Consider the following 10715-nt stretch of genomic DNA (forward strand, 5'->3'; position numbering starts at 1 on the left):
CTCAACAATTAAAAAGTGGTTCAATAATAAACACAACAAAATATAATTGCGTCTGTCTGAAAGTTCTATGCGTGACAAAACAAGTATTTTCAATTAAAGAAAAGGAGCCTTTATTCACATCATAATAAATTATACACTTTTTCCTTATATTTTCATAAGGTTTTTGAACGTTATAATGTATATTTATTCGTCGCTGTTTTCAAATTTGATATCGGTTTCACTCTACAAGCTACAGTTTTTATGCAATTTAATAATATATTTCTCAGCAGAATTTTCTTAAAATTTAATTTGAGTGACTACTAGGAGTTCCCACCTCTCTACTACGTAGAAAGTAATTGGAAGAAGGAGATAATGCATTTATGTTTATGATACGATTACGTTACATTTGTTTGTAATGGAATAATCATCGATATGATTTCTTAACATTATAAACAAATATTAATTCATGGGGACCATTTCTCACGCAGAAGTCGTGCTCCTTACACAATATATCCAGAAACAACGCCACATGCGAATAAAATGTAAAAAGTGGTAGAAATTTTATTTATTTATTATCTCTTTAATTATTCCATGACTTACTTATCAAATTGTTCATATTTAACCCTTTCGCCCCGACTGTCACAAATACATGCAAGCATAAAGCCGTATCAAGCAGGGTAAAAAGATAAAACTGGTAATCAAACTAATTCTTTAGCAGTTTTTTGTGGGTGGAGTTAGAACTGTTTGATTTATTTGATTCACCATTACTTTGTTCAAAATAAAACTTTTTAGTTTTACTTTGATGTAACATTGATTATATATATAATTAAAAAAACAATAATTAAAGTAAAGGCCAAGTAAGTGCGTCAAATTAGCAACGACTACATTAAGATAACCGTTTTTTATTTCATTACATCCTGATTCTGATTTTGTACGAATGCTGTTCTGAATCACCCGTCCTTAAGGGGTTAAAGTAAAATCGTTCTCGGAATCCTCTTTCAATCATGAATTACAATAGTAAGTAACCTCCCTCAAATATTTTATATAGTATAGAAGGCTGCCATCTTTCTAGTAAAAATTTATTGTAGTGGTAGATAAGTTTATGTTTTAATGTATTATTTTTTTAATCTTTTAAATGTATTTTCTACACCATTACACATAAATGATTTTAGAATTCATATGCCACTTTGTTCCAGCTCTCTCATCGTAAAGCTTTCATAGTATTTTCAAAATTGTCAAAGTTTCTGAAGGCTTTGGTTTTCAAAATTCTGCCACTGTTTGAAATAATTTGCACAAACGCGTTGCTAATAATGTGAATGATAATTTTATAATCAATTAAGGTTTATAACACCAGATGACGCTGAGCACTAGAATTTTTTTTTCTACACATCCTCTCTTCAGTTTTACATTTTTCGACTGAACTGCTAGAATGAAAGTATCTTAATCCATTATAATTTGTATGATTATTATTGAATTTGACTTATGGTGCATCATGGGCCGAAAAATAGGCCGTCTGCATGAAAGTGAGTAAGTTAACATTTGTTTTATTTTGGTCTCCGTAAAGTCGGTAATAATTTGTTTTGATATTTCATTGTATTAAATATATATGCATTTGTATTTATTATTGCAGTAACGTGCGAGCTATTCATTTTTATCATGAATGATTAAGAGAAATCAAAATCGAAACGAGCTGTAATCAGACAGTTGATTACGAAATCGATAAATAATATTGACAAATTGTTCTTAGAAACATTTCCTGATTTTAATACTTTGTATGATTCATTAAATCACTTAGTTGAAAAAAATGAAACTTTAAAGTCTCTTGATTTTGAAATTGAAAAATATTTTAAAAAGAGCGACGAATTTGAGAGTGAAATTATACAAAGTCAAGAGTATCAAGATCGAGTAGTGGCTTATAAATTCAAAAATGAAAGATATTCATACCTGCCAACTTTTAATCCCATAGCTGCCAAATCTTCAGGAAGATTTTATTTTCATATTTAAAGTGCTAGCGAAATTCAGGTTATTTCACTAAACTTTTTGAATTATAATAATAATTTTAAATTAGTTTGACCACCACTACATATAAATAATTACAACAAATATATAAAAGTATATAAATACTTACAATAGCGATTTTCAACCTGATTAAAATATAAATATATTTTTGAGGAAGATAGTTTGTTGGTAATTGCTTTACTACCACTTGGAAAATCCGTTCTCGAAAGGAGTGAATGTTGGCAGGTATGTAATCTTTTTGAGGATGATTGTCCCCTGTGCTTGTAAAATAGAATTTTAACTGCAATTTTATGCTGAAACATATGCTGTTTTGTGAAAATGCTTATGCGGACCACCACGACAGTAATACATTTTCATATATATATATGCTTAATTTTTTTTAAAAATAGTGACGGCCAAAAAGATTTTAAATTAAGTTTGTAAATGTCAGAAGGCATGCATTTTACTACCACTTTAAATATAGAAATAAAATTCTGAGACAAATGCGTAAAAGTTGGTAGGTATGGATATTTACTGAAATGTCAAACTACAGGACAGGAAGTGACGGTTAATAGTGGTAACAATAATTTACAAGAAAATATAACTTATGGAAATATCTCGCATGTTGCTAACGATAAATGACCTAAATTAGAGATAAACAAATTTTTTGGTGATGCCTGTGGGTGGCACAGTTTCTGGAATAGCTATAACATAGCTATTCATAGTAATGAGTGTCCTAAAAATTTGATAAATTTAATTATCTTATGATATATTTCGGGGGAGTTGCTTTGAGTGCAGTTTCTGTGTTCTCATTAACTGAAAGTAATTATGAATCCTCTAGTAAGTTGCCAACCGAAAGATTTGGTAGGCAAGATTTAATTATTAGTAGTCATATGAATAAACTTTTATCAATTAATTATGTAAGAAATTCATATGATATTAAAGCTCTATGTAAGTTCTATGATGAATGTGAAATCCACAATCGCAGTTTGCAATCAATGAATGCAACAAAAGGTAGTTATGGTAATTTATTCTGTCCTGTTATTTTACAAAAGCTACCAGAGGATTTAAATTTAGATTTTAATAAAAATAGAAAATCGAGTGTAGATTTTGACATTGATGAACTAATTTCCTTCATTAGAAAAGAGGTAGATTGTAGAAAAGCCTCACATGTGTTGTCCAATAGTTTTAAAAAACAAAGTGTTCATTTTGAAACACAGCAGCGGTCGGAGAGCCATAGTAAACATAATCGAAAATTCTCATCGTTCTCGGCATTAGTTTCGGCATCTAACAATATATTTTGTTTGTTTTGTAATTCCAAAAATCACGAGTCGAAGGATTGTTCTCTGACCATCGACGAAAAAAAAAACAAATGCTTAAAGATCAATTTCGCTATTTCCGGTGCTCAAAGAAATTAGACTTAACAAATTTTAATGATTCAAGGGCAAAATCTTAAATTTTCATTAGTTAATTTCATAAATTAATTACATTAGTTAATTAGTGCAGCAGACAGTATTTTAAGAAACAGAATCTTTCATGTAACATCTCAGTTTTTTTAATAATTATTTTTCTCGACGAATTCGAATTCTGTGGAAATGATTGCAATAGTTTGGTCAGGCGAGCTATTGAAAGTTTAGTTCTCTTAATTTTGATTTTACTTTTTCGCCTTTCGCAATATCTCGCCGAATTTCAAGCTCATCGAAACATGTTGCACACAGTTATAAAATTCCTTTATCATATTCAAGTATCTACGTAAGTAAAATATAGCTTTAGTTATTATAGTAGTAAGCAAAAAATAGCTTTAAATGATTAATTATAATTTATTATTATTTTTCTGATAACAATTTAAAAATTTTGGAATTTTAAGAGATATGAATTATTAAATCATTTTAAGGAATGTATTTTTTAAATATATAAAATAAAATATTCAGCTTCCTTTTAGTTGAGAGATGTTGAAAAAATATTAATATTCATTAAGGTTGTTCTAAATTTTGAAACTACCGAAAATAGAATATTTTTATATTTCAGAAATTTCAGAAAATAGAATATTTTTAATACAAATTTTAAATTTGTGATAACTGAATCGCAAAATAAACAAAGTATCCTTATAGCTGAACAAGCGCATCTACAAGTAATAAATTTGCCTGGAGGATACTGAGAAAGAAGAAGAAAAAAAATTCTGGATTAACGTTAAATTCTTCCTTAAGTAGGGATAGTAATGAATAATAAAAAGCAATCCTTGCGAGTTCAGAAGAAAGATTTTTAAGTATTCTTCTTTTACATCTGAAAATTTTTTTGTTCCTGCATCGCTCTTGAATAGGCTTTTCAACAATTAAAAAGTGGTTTATTAATAAACACAACAAAATATAATTATGTCTGCCTGAAAGTTCTGTATGTGAAAAAACAAGTATCATTTTCAAATAAGCAAAGAAGCCTTTATTCACGTTATAATGAATTACACATTTTTTTAAACTTTTTTCTAATGCATTAGGTTTTCGAACGTTATAATGAATATTTATTCGCCACTGATTTTAAATTCTGTATCGGTTTCGTTCTGCAAGCTACAGTTTTTATAACATTTAGTAATATATTTCAGTGCGGAATCTTTTAAAATTTAATTTGAGAGACTACTAAAAGTTCCCACCTCTCTACTACGTAGAAAGTGAAGGAAGAAGGAGATAATACATTTACGTTTATGATGCAATACATTACGTTTGTTTGTAATGAAAGAAATAATCTATATGAATTTTTTCCATTGCAAACAAATATTATTAATTCATTGGAACCTTTAACACACCGAAGTCGTATTCCTTATACAGCATATACATACACGCCCCAGGCGACTAAAATGCAAAAAGTGGTAAAGAATTTATTTATTCATTATCTTTTTAATTATTCAATAACAATATGACTTACATATCAACTTGATAAATTAAACTCATTCTCGGAATCCCGTAGTAAGACAGAAATAACAACTGCTCCGCTTTCTGCGAAATTCTAATAAATTAGTTAGCGGTATAAATGAGTCCTCTGACTCGTCTTTTGGAAATTCAATTGTGAGAGAAAAACAAAATAATTCTCACTAAACATTTCATTTTAAGAGTAGCATATGACATAATCATTTGATTAATTTAGAATTAGTAGTGACTAAAAATATTATCGAATTTACTAAACAGAGAATTATACAATAAAAGACAAGCACTCGAAAATATTTATAAACTTTACGGACTAAGCTGGCATCTCTTATTAGGGGCAGAATGATTGGGAATTCCAGCCAGGCATGAATTGACTTGAGCCATATTTGGCTCAAGTAATGATCTAAACAAAATGGGGCAACGCTTATTTCATATTATTTGTGATCTAGACATTTTTATTATACCTGCCAACTCTCCCGGATTTTGAGGGAGATTTTATTTTCATATTTAAAGTGGTAGTAAATATATACTATTTTTTTCCTTTATAACTTTAATTTTTAAATGATTTTGATGACCACTATTCTTACAAAAATTAAGCTTATATATTAATATGCGTTACTATCATGGTAATCAACTTGATATTTTTTAAATACAGCGTATTTGTTTGCTTAAAATTGAAGTTTTAATTCCATTTTAATACCACTGGGAAAAATGATAATGGAAGGGATTAAATGTTGGCAGGTCTGTTTTTATGCTTTCGAAATGTTTAATTGAAGGATTTGCAGAAAATCAACTAAAGTGAGGGACGTAAATTTTGCACTTTCTGGAGAGCATCAGCCTCATTGACTATAGCATTCCCTTTACGTGACACGCGTGGACATAATTTATAAATAATATTTATCATGAAATATTTCAGATTTTATAAACTACCGTTTCCGAAAATAAAATATATTTTATAATAAATTGTAAATTTCTCTAATTTTGGATTAGTATTTATAGTTTTTATAAATTTATATTGAAAGAATCCGCTAGCAATATATTTGGCTGGTGGGTACTGAGATCAAATAGAATGAATATTCCTGAATATAGTCCATTTAATTGGAAATAATCTATATTATTTTTTTCCATTACAAACAAATATTATTATATAATTCATAAAAACCATTTAACGTAAAGTCGTGTTCCTTACACAAGCCATGCAGGTCACAACAGATGACTAAAAATGTAAAAAGTGGTAGAAACTTTACTTATTTATTTCTCTTTAATTGTTCAATGCTACTGCGGCTTATATTTCAAGTTCATATTTAAAGGAAAATCATTCGCGGATTTCAAATTTAAGAAGTGAACCAGAAATAAAAATTGCTTTGCTTTCTGCAAAATTTTAATAAATTGGAAACGAATTGAAGAGTAAACTTTACAGAATTAATATAATTACGTCAGCCCTTTCAAATCGTCACCACGCGATAACAATAATAACGTTGCAATTCTTCTGATATTTTCAATAAATCAAATTACAAAAAATTAAAAAATAAGCTAAAAATAACTTTAGTTTCGTGCTAGTTTAAAGTTAGTGGAATTCAATAATTGTATTTATATTCAGAATTTTTTTTGGAATTAAATTTGAGTGACTACTAGAAGTAATGATACGATTACGTTACGTTTGTTTGTAATGGAAAAAATAATCTATATTAATTTTTTCCATTGCAAACAAATATTATTAATTCATGGGAACCATTTAACACTCCGAAGTCGTGTTCCTTATACAACATATACATAAACGCCCCAGGCGACTAAAATGTAAAGAATGATAGAGAATTTACTTATTCATTATCTTTTTAATTATTAGATTACAGTATGACTTATATATCAACTTGTTCAGATTTAAAGGAAAATCATTCTCGGAATCCCGTTTCAATAGCAACTGCTCCGCTTTCTGACAAATTCCAATAAATTATTAGCAATTTAAGAGTTAAACATGTGGAATTAGAATAATTACGCTCACTCTTTAATAATGTCACCACGTGGTAACAATAATAATGTTGTATTTCTTATATTTTAAATATTTTTTTAAATTACAAAAAGTGAAAGAAAACTAAGCTAAAAATAACTATTTCTTTATGACAAAGCGAAGAAATTTGGCATTTCTAATAATTTTAAAAAAAATATGAAGTACAAATTTATAAACTTTAATATCTTTCATTAAAATTCTAATTTTTAATTTTCACCTTTTTTTGCAATTTTATTCACTCTTGGCAACCCTGGATATGCATACTTTTAAATAAAAAAAATACAATGTAGTATTAAAAAATGAATTATTACAGCCTTATAATTAGCATTTATTGCGTAAAGGGCTTAGTTTTAACTATATCTAGTTTGCATCTCGTCGTCGTTGCAAAGAAGTAAAAACTCTGAATAGCATAAGAAGTAATGATCGGAATTAGGCCTAAGAACAGATTTTACTGATTCAAGGACCGAAGTTTAAATATCCATTAGTTAATTGCATCAATTGTAGGCACTAGTTAATTAGTGCAGCAGACAGTATTTAATAAACAAAATCACTGATATAACCAATTATTTTTTTAATATTTTTTTTCAACAAATTCGAATTCTGTCGAAATGGTTCCAATAGTTTGGACAGGCTAGCTATCAGATGTTTGTTTCTCTTTCTTAATTTTGATTTTAGCTCTTGCGCCTTTCGCAATATCTCGAGGAATTTTCAAACTCATCGAGACATTTTGTATACAATTTTAAAAAATTCTCTTATCCAAGTATCTATGCAAAAAATAGCTTTAACCCTTTCGCGCCGACTGTCACAAATACGTGCCAGCATTAGGCCGAATCAATCAGGGTAAAAAGATAAAACTGGTAATCAAAGTAATTTTTTAGCACTTAATTTGTGGGCGGGGTTATAATTAGTTGATTTATTTAATTCACCATTACTTTCTTCAAAATAAAACTATTTAGTTATACTTTGATATGACATTGATTATATATATGATCAAACTAACAAAAATTGAAGGAAAAGCAAATTAAGTCTGTCAAATTAGCAACGACTACATTTAAGTTACCGTTTTTTATTTAATTACACCCTGATTCGGATTTTGTAAGAATGCTTTTCTGAATCACCCCTCCCCAAGGTTAAATAATTATTTATTATTATTTTTGTGAATACGTTTTGAATATATTTGAATTTTAAGACATAAATAATGAATACGCTTCAAAGAATTTAATTTTTAAAAATATAAAATAAAATATTCAGCTTCCTTTCACTTTTGAGATGTTGAAAAATAAATAATATTCACTAAAGTTGTTCAAAATTTTGAAACTACCGTTTCAGAAAATAGAATATATTTAATAAATAATTTAAAATTTACTGTTTTTTTTTTACTTGGATACGTTAATTATGATAGATTATTTAAGTTATCTCCTAGCAATACATTTGGCTGATGGATACTGAGAAAGAAAGAGAAGAAAATTCATAAATATAGTCAATTTCATAGATATACACAGAAATAAGTTATTTTTTCCTTATGCAGTGTTAATAATGAATAATAAAAAGGACTCCTTGTGAGTTCAGAAGAACGGGTAATAAGTATTCTTCTTTAAGATCTGAATTGTTTTTTTGTTCGTGCATTGATCTTGAATAGGCTTCTCAACAATTAAAAAGTGGCTCAATTATAAACGCAACAAAATATAATTAGGTCTGTCTGAAAGTTCTGCGCTTAAAAAATCAAGTATTTCAAATAAACGAAAGAAACCTTCATTCACATTATAATGAATTACGCAATGTTTTCTTATATTTTCTAATGAATTACGTTTTTGAACGTAATTTTATTTTTCTTTGTCGCTGTTTTCATATTCGTTATCGGTGTAACTCTACAAGCAACAGTTTCTATGCAGTTTAATAATATATTTCCATGGAGAATTTTTTAAAAATTTACTCACTAATAAGAGTTCCTTCCTTTCTACAACGTAGAAAAAGAAGGAAGAAGGATAATACATTTACGTTTATGATGCAGTACGTTACTTTTNTTTTTTTTTTTTTTTTTTTTTTTTTTTTTTTTTTTTTAATTCTGGAACAAAATGATTCCTTGTGCACCACTGAAAAAGTACAACACGAGGCTTAGAGACGTAAGCATGGTAGCAATCAATGTAGGATTTTTAAACAGAAATACATACTAAAAGAGCATTCAAAATTTAGAAAAGAAAAATAATAATAAAAAGAGAAATAAATAAAAAAATTTACAAAAAGGAAGAGAAAGAGGAAAAATTTAAATAGTACACAAAACAAAGTGATTTATTCATTTGCATTAATAACTGAATCAATGAATTTGCAGAAAAGTTTGAAGATGGTTTTGTTTCCCACAAAAGTGCGAAGAGGGAGTGGAAAGTTAATATGAGCAACTTTAAAGCAATTATTAAGTTTTTTCTATTTTTCTCAAAATGTGAACATTTTACAATAAAATGTTTAACGTCTTGTGCTCCTTCAATATTGCAATCACACAGATCACTCGAACTTAAGCGAAATCTTTTCAAATATGCCTTGAAGTTGCCGTGTCCAGTGAGAAATTGTGTCACATGAAAGTTGCAGAAGAAATGTTTGTTTTTTAGTCTTTGATTAACAGATGGAAAGAAGATTGTATCTCATTGTGAATTTGACGCATAAACGAATACATATAACAGCATTTACAGAGATGTCAACTTGCTCCGGACAGAAGATGCACAATTTAAAGTGGTAGTGTGATTCTTGGTTTAATAAATTGAATTTAGTAGATTTTTATCAACCACTATTTCTAAATGAATCGTAGATTTATATAATTCAGAACTTTATCTATGTAAGATTTACCTAGTAGTTATTTTTCGGTTTTTTAAAAATAATATTTTGGCGTGTCCGGAGCAGTTGGCATATCTGCACTTAGAAAGCAATGTAATTATATACAATGAGAAAAAAAAATAAAAATACGTGATATATATTTATGAAATATTCTAGTATTTTATTTTTCAATACTCGAACTAAGCAACTGAAACCTTCAAAATCTGACATCAATTGACTTTCTGCGTTTGTTCCTTCTATTATTGCTTATCGGCAAACAGTTGTTTATCGCCTGTTTCATTTGAGATAACGATATCGGATAACGAATAGAAGTATTGTCGGTACATGCCTATTTATTATTGATGCGATGTTTGCATGTTTACTCTAAATTTTGTCCAAATTGCGATCGCGTCAAATTGACGAATATCCGTAGAGATAGGACTACCTCAAAGAGAATTTCAATATTTCAACGCTTTTGAAGAAAATAGACTTCAATCTATATTTACCTTGATTAATGGATAAAAGTCATAATAAGAGATAAAATAAAAATTCAAACGGGTTTTGTTATTTTCCTTATAAAATTTGAAATGCGTCAAAATAACGCGTCCCGTGAACCTAGAGTTAAAATTCTAAATTTCAATCGTCACCACTTTTTGCAATTTTAGTCACTCGTGGCAAACCTAGATATACTTACTTTTTCTAAAAAAAAATCACATCTAGAAATAATTAATGATTTATTACAGACTTATAATTAGCATTTATTGTATAAAGTGTTTAGTTTTAATTTTTTTTTTTTGCATCTTGTTTTCGATGCAAGAAAATAACTCTAAATAACATATAAACTAATGATCGGAGTTAGGCCTAAGAACAGATTTTTAATGATTCAAGGGCCGAAACTTAAATATTCATTAGTTAATTGCATTAAACATTTGCACTCGTTAATTAGTGCAGGAGACAGTATTTTAAGAAACAAAATCACTCATATAACAGCACAGTTTTTTTAATAACTT

Source organism: Parasteatoda tepidariorum, chromosome 6 (assembly GCF_043381705.1).
Source record: "Parasteatoda tepidariorum isolate YZ-2023 chromosome 6, CAS_Ptep_4.0, whole genome shotgun sequence".
Classification (NCBI taxonomy): domain Eukaryota; kingdom Metazoa; phylum Arthropoda; class Arachnida; order Araneae; family Theridiidae; genus Parasteatoda; species Parasteatoda tepidariorum.